The sequence below is a fragment of the Phalangium opilio genome, unplaced genomic scaffold (assembly GCF_054372755.1).
Source record: "Phalangium opilio isolate 3A_F unplaced genomic scaffold, DU_Popi_V2 ptg000390l_1, whole genome shotgun sequence".
Classification (NCBI taxonomy): Eukaryota; Metazoa; Arthropoda; class Arachnida; order Opiliones; family Phalangiidae; genus Phalangium; species Phalangium opilio.
In genome coordinates, this window is record NW_028324234.1 from 4,439,368 (window position 1) to 4,452,303 (window position 12,936).

The window sequence follows — 12,936 nt, forward strand, 5'->3', positions numbered from 1 at the left end:
ACTTCAACGAAGTCTTTATGGCTTGAAACAGTCAGCACGCATTTGGAATGAACGGATAAATGCGGTGCTCGAGGAGGATGGTTTTCAGAGAGGGTTGTCTGACAAGTGTCTTTACACTAAGAAAGTAGGAAACACGTACATGTATGTTTTTGTCTACGTCGATGATATAATTGCAATTGCACCAAATGATGGCATCGTGGATAAAGTCTACGAATATTGATGCGTACGGGATTTTTAAAATCCACCAATCGGGCTATATTTCTCGCATACAAGAGACATTCGGTATGGAAAATGCAAACCCAGCGAAAACACCATTAGACACGGGCTATTTAAAGGATGCAGAAGCGCGTCTAGAAGACCAAGAAATGCCAAATAAAGAAATATATCGGCAAGCGATCGGTAGTTTGTTGTACGTAGCCACGTGCACGCGCCCAGATATCGCGGCAAGCATTTCGATTCTAAGCCGAAAAATCACCAATCCAAGTTCAACAGATTGGACCGCTGTCAAGCGCGTGATGCGTTATTTAAAAGGAACCCAAGGTTTTAAACTGATGCTTGGATCAAAGAACGCTAAATCCAAAAATCTAACGGGATACGCGGACGCCGACTGGGCTGGAAACAGCGTTGATAGAATATCAAACATGGGCTATGTTTTCATGTGGCTCGGTGGTACTATAAGCTGGACTTGTAGAAAACAAACAAACGTAGCACTCTCTTCTACCGAAGCTGAGTATGTAGCCTTAGCTGAAACCTGTCGAGAAGCACTCTGGTTGGAAAAGGTACTAAAAGACCTGAAGCAAGAATGCGGCAAAACTAAAATGTTTGAGGACAACCAAAGTTATTTGAAAATGGTTGAAAATGAAAGTGTCACTCAACGGACCAAACACATTGACACAAGGCACCATTTTGTTAAGGATTTGAAAACTGTGTTTAGTTTTGAGTATTGCCCAACAGAATTAATGCTCGCAGATTTACTTACTAAACCATTAGAGCGAATGAAAACGAAAGACCTGTCAACGTCGCTTCGACTAACTGAGTAAAGGGAAACTAATATTCTACAACTTTGAGAGAGGGTGTAGAAACAAAGTTAAAGTTCGCGCCCAAACAAGCCGTTATAGATCGCGCCAGTTTATCAAATATTTGTTATTGATTTTTTACTCTTGCTATTTCAGTACATGTTGTAACCTTCGGAAATAAACTTATTCTTTGTCTTTTTTGTACACTAACATGTTGTGCCAGTATTTTTGCTTTCTAGCATAGGAATTACCCAAGTATTAGAAATAATTCCAATAGCTGGTTTTACAATATCACCTGCCAAATTTAAGCTGGACTCGCACTCGACGGAAATCACGACGGAAATCACGACGGAGACCCGGCAGAAAGGGGTTCGACCGAAAAATCTTTACGCCGAGCCCGACGGAATTTCCGCTCGACCGGGCGCAAGTTGTGTTCTATTTTTCGGTCGTGTTCGGCGTTACGCCGGTGTCTCAGACAATGAAATTATCCCGCTGACTACGTCATAAATTTCAAGAGTGCACGCATACGCTAGATAGATTGATAGTCGCCATGTATTTTTTTGGTCGGAATCATGCCACGAAGAAAGAAAAATGTATCTAATGGAAGTATATAGAGGTAAGATGTTAATGAGGAAGTCTTTTTTGAGGAGGTTACAAAATATACTTTCTTGTACGATCTAAGCGACAATGGGACAGAGATTTCAATTCAGAGTACGTAATAAATGTTATGGAAACCACTCTAATCTGTCACGTGACCCAAAAATATCTACCCCCAAACTCAAAATTCAGTCGTAGTATGAACAGTCTACAGCCGGACGACGGCATAAGATAAAATTTCTACCGTATGCTGCGTGATTTGCGCCGGTTTTTTTCGGTGGGAATCTAGCTTTATGAGGCACGAAGTTGTCATAGTCTGACGCAAGAATCAGATGAAACTTTCTCCTCATGCTCTCTCAACACAGAAAACTCTAGATTAATCCTTAAAAATGTCTAGAATTGTTTTTGTAAAGTAAATGCTCTCTTAGACTGTTATTTATAGTTAAAATGTTTCTTATTTGTTTTGGTGCAACAAATACATGGGAAAACTTAATGTAGAGAGTTGTCAAAGTCTGACGCAAGAATCAGGCCGTCAGATTAAACCTAAGCCACGTATTTTCCAGTCAGATTTTATATTCTGTTATTTAGCACGACCAGATCTATCAAACAACCACGGATTCATACATGTACCTCATGAGGTAAGAAATCATACCTCATTCGACCATTTTAACCCCCGTCTGATTTATTGATGGCCCCCTTTGATGACGACAGATTTCATATATTTGGAAACGCCATTTCCAGTTCTATCATTTGCCACCTTTTTTATTCATGTACCTCATGAAATAAGAAATCATACCTCATTAGGGTCAAACATGACCCCGCCCCCCTCAAATGCCCCAGCTGTGACGCGTAAAACGGCCAAATCTATTAATGAGCATCAAAACTGAACTCATTCCAATGGTCAGACCTTTTGTACTTCATGAGGTAAGATCCAGGCCACTGGCTCTTGGTCTACTAACACTGTTAAAATCTAGTTTTCTTGACGTGAGCGGGACGTGACTTCTTCAGCCCATGAACGCTAGATCTCTAAAGGGTAGATCGTTTGCTTTATAAAATAAATAAAAAAGGAACGGCCACGGTCGTTAAATAGTTTTTTTTTTCAATAGGTTTGTGAAGAGTCATAAAAAACTGATTGACCTTGACTGTTCCGAAATTCACCCCCCCTATCGCTTCTCCTGATTCTATGCTAAAGAAGGCTCGGTTTTACAGTGGAAGGGGGCGTTTTCCGGCCTAGCGGTCCCCGCTCACCTCATTTCAGTGAGCCCGAGCGCGAATTGTGCGAGGCTCATTAAAATCATTGATAAAATCACCAGCCCGAGCCGAACCTGAAAGTTTATGTAAAAGATTTCTGAGCCTGAGCCCGGGCTCGTAATGCGTCACAAATAAAGTGAGCCTTGAGCTGAGCCCTGGTTTAACTGTAAAATTAACGAGAGATTGAGCTCGAGCGAGGCCAATTCAAAACTATGAAACCGCTCATTTTGAAAGGGCGCTCACTGTTTCGAGACTGCGCTCAGCTTGGTTTAGCGCCGCATTCAGTGCCAAGAGAAAACAGTGTAACTCTTTGGTTTGGTTAGTAAATACACGGGCCACTAAACTAAGAGGACATTTCACCGCTAGCTTTGCGCACACAATCCGCTCGCCTCTTCAAAGAAAAGGGCTCCTATGTGAGTGAGGAGGGGAAAAGCGGATTGAATAGGAACTTGTAACACGTACCGCAGCGCCATCTACCCTGAAATGGATTTATCCTCGCACTTTGACTCTGTTTTCTGCTACTGTTTATAGCGAGGGTTGGCGTGCGAAGATGTTTACATTTTTACACAACAGTTAACTACTGTTAGGTTTAAGGTTTTAATTTAACTTATAATTAAAAGTTGTACATATATAAATCACAATTATAAACTATTGCATTTAGAAAGTTACCTAACCCTCTGTAACACCACACCAGCACGCACCAGATAATCCGCCTTTCCCAAGCTACGGAATATTTAAAAATGGATGCGTTTTTCAAAAATACTGTTTTCCATCCTCACTCGACTTGTTAACGAAATGACGTGCTTTGTCCGCTAGAGATGACAATAGTAAAAACCGTTTGCCTGGAGAGACGCCCGATAACAGAGCTGGAATGTCCTCTTAAATTAAATCCCCTTTGTTAACTCTAACTTCCGGCGATAGGGAATAAGGTGGATTAGCTGGGGTCATCTTATAATGATCATAGTAATACTAATTCTTGTCACAAGAGGGCGGTAAAAAGTGTAATATGACTGGGTCATCTTGTTTTTTAATACAAGTCGGCTATGGCTAAACACTCTTTTTACGTAGTGAGTTATCGTGTAAAAATAGGTGCAAAAATTATTTATTTCAACATCTACACTGCTTGAAAGAAATATTCTCCGGAAATACGAGACTAAGCTCGAGCTTTAGCTTACAAAACTGAATGAGCCCGAGCTCGAGGTGAGTCTTAAAATCTATCGATTTTGAGCCCAAGGTGAGCCCGCGAAAGATATTAGAGAGAGAGAGCTAGAGCTCGAGCTTAGCCCATAAAAATTATGTGAATAAACCCGAGCCCGATGTAAGCTGATTTATTAAAACTAACTGAGCTTGAGCTCACATTGAGCTCTAAGGAAATATGGTTTTAATTTCGAGCTTGAGGTGAGCTCGTTATTAATTTCTATAAAGTAACGTGAGCTGAGCTGAGTCCAAGCGATGGTGGACAGGTATGTTTTCCGGTCCCTTTAAAGATCCAGCGTTCACTTTCAGCCAATAGCTGTTTTTCTCCCAATAGGGAAGATTTTGGCGTAAGAGTCGCACCTAAACTGGAGATCTGAGAAAAACTATCTCGAGGTGGGAAATGTGTCGCCCTTCTTCAGTATTGCTACACAAGAGAGGGGAGTCCCAAACCCCGCTTTAGGTTACTTCCTAGTCTAATTTAATGGACTTCTGACCATAGTAAACAACTATCGTTTTTGCATATCTGTTTTCTACACTTTATGACGCGTTTAAGAGAACCACTGTATCAGTAATTGCTATAACAGGTAAACAGCTATTTCGGGAAACCACTATTAAGGGAACTACTATAATGAGGACAGCTATTATGAAATCCGCTCATACGGAAACCGCTCATATGAGGGCTTCCCATAACAAAGGTGCATAGATAACCAGAAAGTGAAGAACATTAACCCTTTCCGGCCTTTAGCAACGGTATTCGTGTAAAATTAGAAGAAAGAGGGGCACAAGGGGGGGTTGGTGAGCCTCGTTTTCAACTACCAATCGAATCAGAGATAGATTTGCTCATCGCTAATGTCACGTGACGCAAGTAGTTTGCGATGGTAGCTGCTCCTGGGGATAGTGGGGAATACTATGGAAAAATTGGCTGCACAACTATTCTTAACGGTTGTTTTTCTTTAGCGTTCTTTCCTTAAAATCTACGTGGAATTTTCCAGTTTCTTTAAGTTGAATTTTTATATTGTTTCCAAGACTTTGTTATTGTTTTTATTGAAATACCTCGCAAAAAAACAGCAGAAGGCAAAAGCCAAACTACCCAATATAATTTCTACGCTAAAGGTGGCCACAATGTTGGTTTACAAACTCAATGGATTTGGAATTATCCATAGCTAAACCAAATTCTTATGATGTCAGTCCAGTTTGACACTTTAGTAAAGAAATTGATATTAGCGTGGGAACTGAAAAGTGACCGTATAACGATATCAGAATTAAAACTGAATCACTCGGTTCTGATGTAAATAGTGTTGAAACTCAAACAGAAAAACATGTGTTGCACCTTTACGTTTTCTGTCTTTATCAATTACGAAAAAGTCGTCTTTTTCTAAATGGTTTGCTAAATTCAAACCTGACATTCTGACAAGACTGTCCCGAATCCCGACTACCTAAATGACTAGATTACATTAGGCATTGGTATTAAACTATAGCAGACGACATGAAAATAAAGAAGTAAGTGAACTATATTTTCGAGCCAACTTACGCATGTGCCTTGTGTAAAACTACGCGAAAGTAACTCTCCGCCGCGGCATAAGACAAACTCTTCCCGTCGCTCTGTAAGGGGGACGGAAATCTTGAATAGACTATGGAGGAACTCATTTTTCAAGTTGCGGGTTAGGCTTCTAGTTCTTCACTTTCTGGTTATCTATGCGCCTTTGCCATAATAATAAACAAACCTTGTTAGCCATGAATGAAGTACGCGTGAACAAAACGATGCATCATCTTCTCTTGATTCCTGTAAGTTTTAAAATAATATTTTTAATCGCAGCGAAGTTTTATGTGTAGTAATTTTGACACTCATATTTTTGAGAAGTGAAAACCAATATGAATAATTGATTGCAATATTCCCATTTTGACTTCGATTTCGTAAGTATGTTTTCCGTGAAGTAGAGCGCTGTCAGTTAGGGTGTGTAAGACGAGGGTAACGACTACCAAAGGATAAATAACCGACTCAATTACCAATGCAAATTCATCATTTTTGTCGTCCTGAAAAATTTCTCAAACTTTAAAAACACCAGGCATAGAATATGAATTTAGAATCTTTACTAACTTGTAAATAGTATTTTATGATGGCGGATCTAAGTTTAATCGTTTCCGTTAGAGTAACGAGAAACCAGAACAGTGTCAGGATTCCTGACAACACTGGGCCACCCCCTCTAGCGTAAATAATGAGAAATAACGCCAGGGTCTGAACACATAAATTAAAAATTATTGAATTAAATGTGTCAAGAAATGTCATGAAGAATTTTAAAAATATACATGTAGAATTTAAAAGATCTAAGTGTAGAATTTAAAAGATTTACGTGTAGAACTTAAATGATTTACGCGTAGAATTTAAAATATTTACGTGTAGAATTTAAAAGATTTACGTGTAGAATTTGAAAGATTTACGTGTAGAATTTGAAAGATTTTCACGTAGAATTTAAAAGATTTACATGTAGAATTTAAAAGATATACATGTAGAATTTAAAAAACTGTTTACATAAGTTCCGAATTGAAGGACGACTTCCAAATTGTCAACGACTAGAAAGTCCCCGTCGTAAATTTGTTTTCCAAATTTTAAGGCGCTAATTGCGGCGAGTAGCAAAACCAAGAGCTGAAAACAAATGGCAATAGTAAAACCTACTTATTAGACTTTTTTCTAACGGGACCAATAGGAAGAACCAAAAACAGTGCATGTTGTTCTGTACATTGATGTTTTTTGATCGTTAAGAATTAAAGGACTTACACTTTTTGTAATGGAAAGATGAGAACAACGAAAGCTTCGTCGTGGCGCCTTAGCGATGAGCGCTACTTCCAAAGGAAGAAACAACCATAGTATGGCGCAAGGCACCCAGACCAAGATGGTCTTTTGAAAACATGGCGTGAAGTCCGGATCATCCGTGTGCCATGCCAAATTTGTGTTCTTTCACAAATAATTACACATGCCATGATTAATCGCAAGCATGAAAGAGGGAGATACGGTTTCCATTGAAATTTCATAATCCCTCTTATAGCGATTTCCAGGCTCTATACATATTTTTAGTGGAACACCTCACCAGGCGTTTTACCTTCATTTAGTCTAATATTTCCAAGGCACGTAACATACCTTCGTACTATTTGTTCCTGCAGAGTCAAACACTCGGGAAATTATAAGCATGTGTCAAGAAATCTTTGCGGAGTGAGTTTTAAAAATTTGTATGGGGTAAGCCTTAAAGAGCACCACTAAACCTTGATCCGAATCGGCCCTATCTTTTACATTAAATGTAAATTTTCGATCCGATGTGCAAAGTCGGCTTCCATCACGTTAAATACTTTTAGGAAAAGATTTGGTTTTCAATTTCTACAAAACGTTCAATGGAAACCGTATGTCCCTTAAAACTCAATTTCATAAAATGTTATAATCAGAGCCCTGCTAAGTAATAAAACACGTAACATAAACAAAATGTAGACTCACAAAAGTCATCCAAAAGTAATGAACTCATTTGAATATGAATAACACTAAAACTTTCATAAAACTAATAAATTTGAGCAATTGGCTTAACAGACTAGTCGCTGTGATCCTTCCAACGTTTTCCAATAAGCCGTAACTCTAAATTTAGACCTTGATCGAGGTTCGTTCGTAAAGCACAACTGTTTTTCAGAAAAACATTCGAGTACATTAGAGCCGCGTAAAAAATTCCAGAATTCAGGCGATAAAATCCTTTGCATGCTTTTTTGACCTGTACATTTTGTCCTTAATATTTTAACCGAAATTTATGTTATAATCGTCTGATAGCAAACGATATATCTTGTTCGAAAAGAGAAAAGTTTATTTAACAATTTATCCTTCTACAGCCTAATCAGAAAGGAATAAGAATCTTTATATATAACCGACCGAACAAATAAAACCACGTCAAGGCTGTACAGAATACTACAAAAACCAGGAGTCCATTACACTGAGGGGGGGGGGGTTATGGACTCCTGCTAAAACCGATATAAAACCTATCTTCAAAGCAGGGTTCGAATTAAAAAAAAGCCCAGAAAAACTCCACGGATTTGATTGGGTTTTACGGTACTTTTACCCAATTAAAAAAACCCACTAATAAAGCCACTTAATAAAACTCATAACTGAGACCGTCAATTTTGATTAATTTGAATGCCAGAATAATTGCTTTTTAAAGATAGTTTAAGACATTTATTGTTTTAATTTCAAAAGTGTTATTTAATAATATGTATTATTTTTTATGAAACATTTAAGACTTTTTTCAGGGTTCGTACAAAATTTTTGGAATGAAATTCCCTGACTTTTCCAGGTTTTCCCTGACTAAATTCCAGCAATTTCCCTGACCATATGCAATAACTTACAAGGCGTAAATATATGAAAACCAATCTAAATTCACTCGAATCATTGTTGCACGAGTTGTCATTGTTATAAAGATAAGCCAATTAATTCGTTTAAATTTAACCATAAGTAAATAAATAACCGGAGCGAGCGAAGCGAGCTCCACGAATTTGGGGTTCTGCTCAAGTCTCAGACAACACTTTTTTGGTCACCCTTATACTGTCATCCAGACTATCAATTTCCCACCAATATATTTTTCCCTGACATTTCCCTGACTTTTTAGGCACATTTTCAATTTCCCTGACTTTTCCCTGACCTTTTAGGCCCATTTTCAATTTCCCTGACTTTTCCAGGTTTTCCAGGTCGTGTACGAACCCTGTTTTTATTAGCTGTTACTTTTGAATGACATTTTCTACCATGCACGCAACTGCTAAAGATAAAAACGCAAAAACCTAAAAAAAAAACCAGAATAACGAAATAAAACCAGGCGGGTTGGGTTTTTTTTTAATACAACACGGGTTTTTTTTAACCCTTCTTGAAGGGAAGATAATCAACCGAGGAGGGTTAAGACTTTTAGCAAGGGTACTTATTTCTAACCAGTATGAACCTTTGAACTCCAAAGGGTCCACGTCGAAAATCTAGGTTAGACCATCAGGGCACTAAGCCCGTGACAAATGTGGATAATACACCAAAATTAATTAAAAAAACTTTTATAATAATTTTTTAACATTCTCCGTTTTCGAAGCAAGTATTTATGCTTTCTACTCTTCGAATAACAGCTACTTCGTGTAGAGAAACTATAATCCTGTACTGAGACCTTGGTAGACGCAAGTGTTATAGATGAAAAGCAAATCCCCAGACTTGTCTATTTCAGACCGTTCTTTCCCGTCTTATTCAAACATTAATTTTACAATGGATAATTTTGTCTTTAGTCAAACTTTTTCTTAATTGGTGAAATTAATTTTGAGATATTTCCTGTTTCACTGGTCACCTTGAATTCAACTGAACATTTTTGAGGAAGCCGAGTTTGAAAAATTAAAAATTTTCTTACATGTTAATTTGTAAAATTTAATTTACAAACATTGTTCATACAGATTAAAAACTAAACGTCACGTTAAATAAAGCAATTGAAATGTTATATTAAAATTTACACACGTTTAACAGCACGCACCACTAGTTTCGCCTAGTCAAAATTGTTACAGGTAATGTCCAAAACACCAGATTTTTGCGCTATTTTGGCAAAGGCTTAGCTTCCATGTATAATAATGGTATGGCTTTATTTTAGCCTAATGGCCCTAATCTAAGCTTTAACATATTTTTAATTGTAATTAAACTTAGTAAAACTATTACTTTGAACACCAAACTTACAGTGAAACTATTTACCTTCCTTTATAACTTTCAAAGCATCCGTCTCGAAATGAGTTATATTAATTCGGCGAAAATGCAGAATAGTACGAAAACTATTGTTTAGAAGCCAGTATGTACAGACTGGTGTTCATGTGGGATGGACAAAATGCCAGATGATGGTGTTGTTTAGAAGCCAGTATGTACAGACTGGTGTTCATGTGGGATGGAAAAGGGCCAGATGATGATGGTTGTGTTGTTTAACAGCCAGTATGTACAGACTGGTGTTCATGTGGATGGACAAAAGACCAGAAGATGGTGGTGTTTAGAAGCCAGTGCGTACAGACTGGTGTTCATGTGGGATGGACAAAATGCCAGATGATGGTGGTGTTTAGAAGCCAGTATGTACAGACTGGTGTTCATGTGGGATGGACCAAATTCCAGATGATGGTGTTGTTTAGAAGTCAGTATGTACCAACTGGTGTTCATGTGGGATGGACAAAAGGCCAGATGATGATGGTGTTGTTGTTTAAAAGCCAGTATGTACCAACTTGTGTTCTTGTGGGATGGACAAAAGGCCAGATGATGACGGTGGTTTTGTTTAAAAGCCAGTATGTACAGACTGGTGTTCATGTGGGATCCACAAGGGCCAGATGATGATGGTGGTGTTGTTTAAAAACCAGTATGTACAGACTGGTGTTCATGTGGGATGGACAAAAGACCAGAAGATGGTGGTGTTTAGAAGCCAGTGCGTACAGACTAGTGTAAATGTGGGATGGACAAAAGACCAGAAGATGGTGGTGTTTAGAAGCCAATATGTACAGACTAGTTTTAATGTGGGATGGACAAAATGCCAGATGATGGTGTTGTTTAGAAGCCAGTATTATAACCATCTTAACTCGAAAATCAAATTAAATTTCCGATTAAATCTTAAAATTAACAACGAAATACCTTTAATTAACACAATAAAGATAATACTAGCCCTTTAAACTTAAACCTATCCCTTTAAAACAAACTGAAAAGAGATTCACGGTTTCCAAAAATAACTACAATGAAAGAGGAAATAGCCCATCAAATATGGCAGCGAACTTTTAGAACGATCCTATACCACAGTATCCATAGTGAAAAATGAAATACCTAGCAACGAAAACTTTTTCCAAGAAACCAGAGTAATACTACGCTTATTTAGACCACCAAGCAACAAGACCTTGAGTCACTATCCTGGTACCTGGCCCGAGAAACTTGTAAAACATTTTTCTTTAACCCATAAACTGACCAATCCGTATTTGGTCCCAAAACAAAAAGTTTTGCCTATTCGTTGATAACATGAATCCGCCCGGCTACGTCATAAATATGGTCCACTATTCGCCAAACCGAAGTCAATCAACAAACGTCATTGTCCCAGAGATCCTCGCAAAACCTAGAAGTTATAAATACGAAGTCCCTCCTGTCCCACCCTCAGTCAATACCTGAACTGTCTAAACGAGACCCTGTCGGCTCACCTTAAAGAAATCCTAAGACATGCGGAGATTTTATTTTAAATCGAAACCTTTATTTTTTTCGATACTTTCATTTTTATTCATTTGATACCTTTATTTTTCATAAAGTTGAATATTTTCGGAGAATTTATTTTTAACCCCTAGAAGAAGAGAGTGCGCGAATTATTATTAAATCGAGAAAGAAAAGAAAAGAACATAATTAACCCTTAAATCGCGAAAGAAAAAACAAGTTGGAAAAACCAAAATATTACCTATCCGAGTCAAGAAGAGGACTACTACTACAAACTTATTAACCTAGATATAGGCCTAGAATTGTTTCTCTTTTCTGAAGTAAAAATTTACGAATTATTAAAGCAGTACTCCAAGCATAGCGAATATACAGTAAAGCAGACGACATTTACATCCAATAAAGATATGTCTTGGACACATTTAAATCAGTAAATGGGGAAAAAACAGGAAATGAAGGGTATAAATTTTGGAGGGATATAATCTTTATGTGTTTGAAAAGGCTCAATTGTCTACGCCTCAATTGTTAACCCTATATTCTTACAGCTACATACACAACTGGTTAGCAGTAAAAACACTATTGTCTCGTTTCACCTCAACGATATTCTTAGTTTGCCAACATGAGTGTTAACGTTACATATCACCAAAGCTGACTTGTGGTTAGACGCACTGAAAGTCAATGCGCACCATAATAAGAATGAAAACTTCTAAGCTATACCCGATAACGATTACCCCTTTCACTGATCTAATTCCTACCATAAAAAAAATATAACTAAGGCCTTAGTTATAGAATCAATAAAATCTCTAATCAGCCATCCAAAGACCTTGTTAAAATTCGGAACCAATTGTTAAATAGCCAATACCCTAAACCTATTTTAAATAAATTCCTTAAACAAAACAATTCTATTACCAATATTACTACAACAGCCAAAAAAAATAAGGAATCTGAAAAATGGCTTTTCTTACCTTATTACAAGGGATTTAATGAAACCCTTCAGAGGAAGTTAAGACCTTTTAATATTAAAATTATTAACAAAAAAGCTAAGGATTTAAGGAGTGCCTTAGTTAAATGGGAATCGGAATCTGATAGAGATAAAGTTGATATTTTAAATACTTCGGGCATAATTTATAAAATTGAATGTAAAACCTGTAATAAGGTTTACATCGGGGAGACAGAAAGAAAACTACTTGATAGAGTCAAGGAACATAAAAGAGATGTCAAAAACAAAAAAGAAACAAATGCCATATTTGTTCATCTAAAATTTAATACTTCACACCAGATTAATTGGGATAATATCTCTATTTTGGCTAAAGAAAAGGATTATTTTAAACGTAAAATTACTGAAAGCATATTTATAAAAAAATTTAAACATAACAATTTTAATTTAGAAGCCGGAATCTCCTTAAAAAATAATTGGAACATTAATAACCTATTAAAATATAAAAATAAAAATAAATAAATTCCCGCGCCAACCTGGCACCCTCTAGATGTAAATAATCTCCTAGGAATAAAATGTTATACTCCCCCCCCTTTTTTAGATATATTGTTTTTAAGTTTTTTAGTGTATAGCTTATTAATGTGAAACTCACTATGGTTCACCAGACTGAACGACGAGCCGCGGCTCGAAACGTCTCATTTTTAATTTGGATGTTTTAAATAAATTATTATTTAACT

The 12,936-nt window shown here is 37.2% G+C and overlaps 1 pseudogene; it reads left to right on the plus strand.

Moving 5' to 3' along the window:
- The first annotated feature begins 284 nt into the window (after positions 1–284).
- Positions 285–1,040, plus strand: LOC149596293 (uncharacterized; annotated as a pseudogene).
- The last annotated feature ends 11,896 nt before the right edge of the window (positions 1,041–12,936 follow it).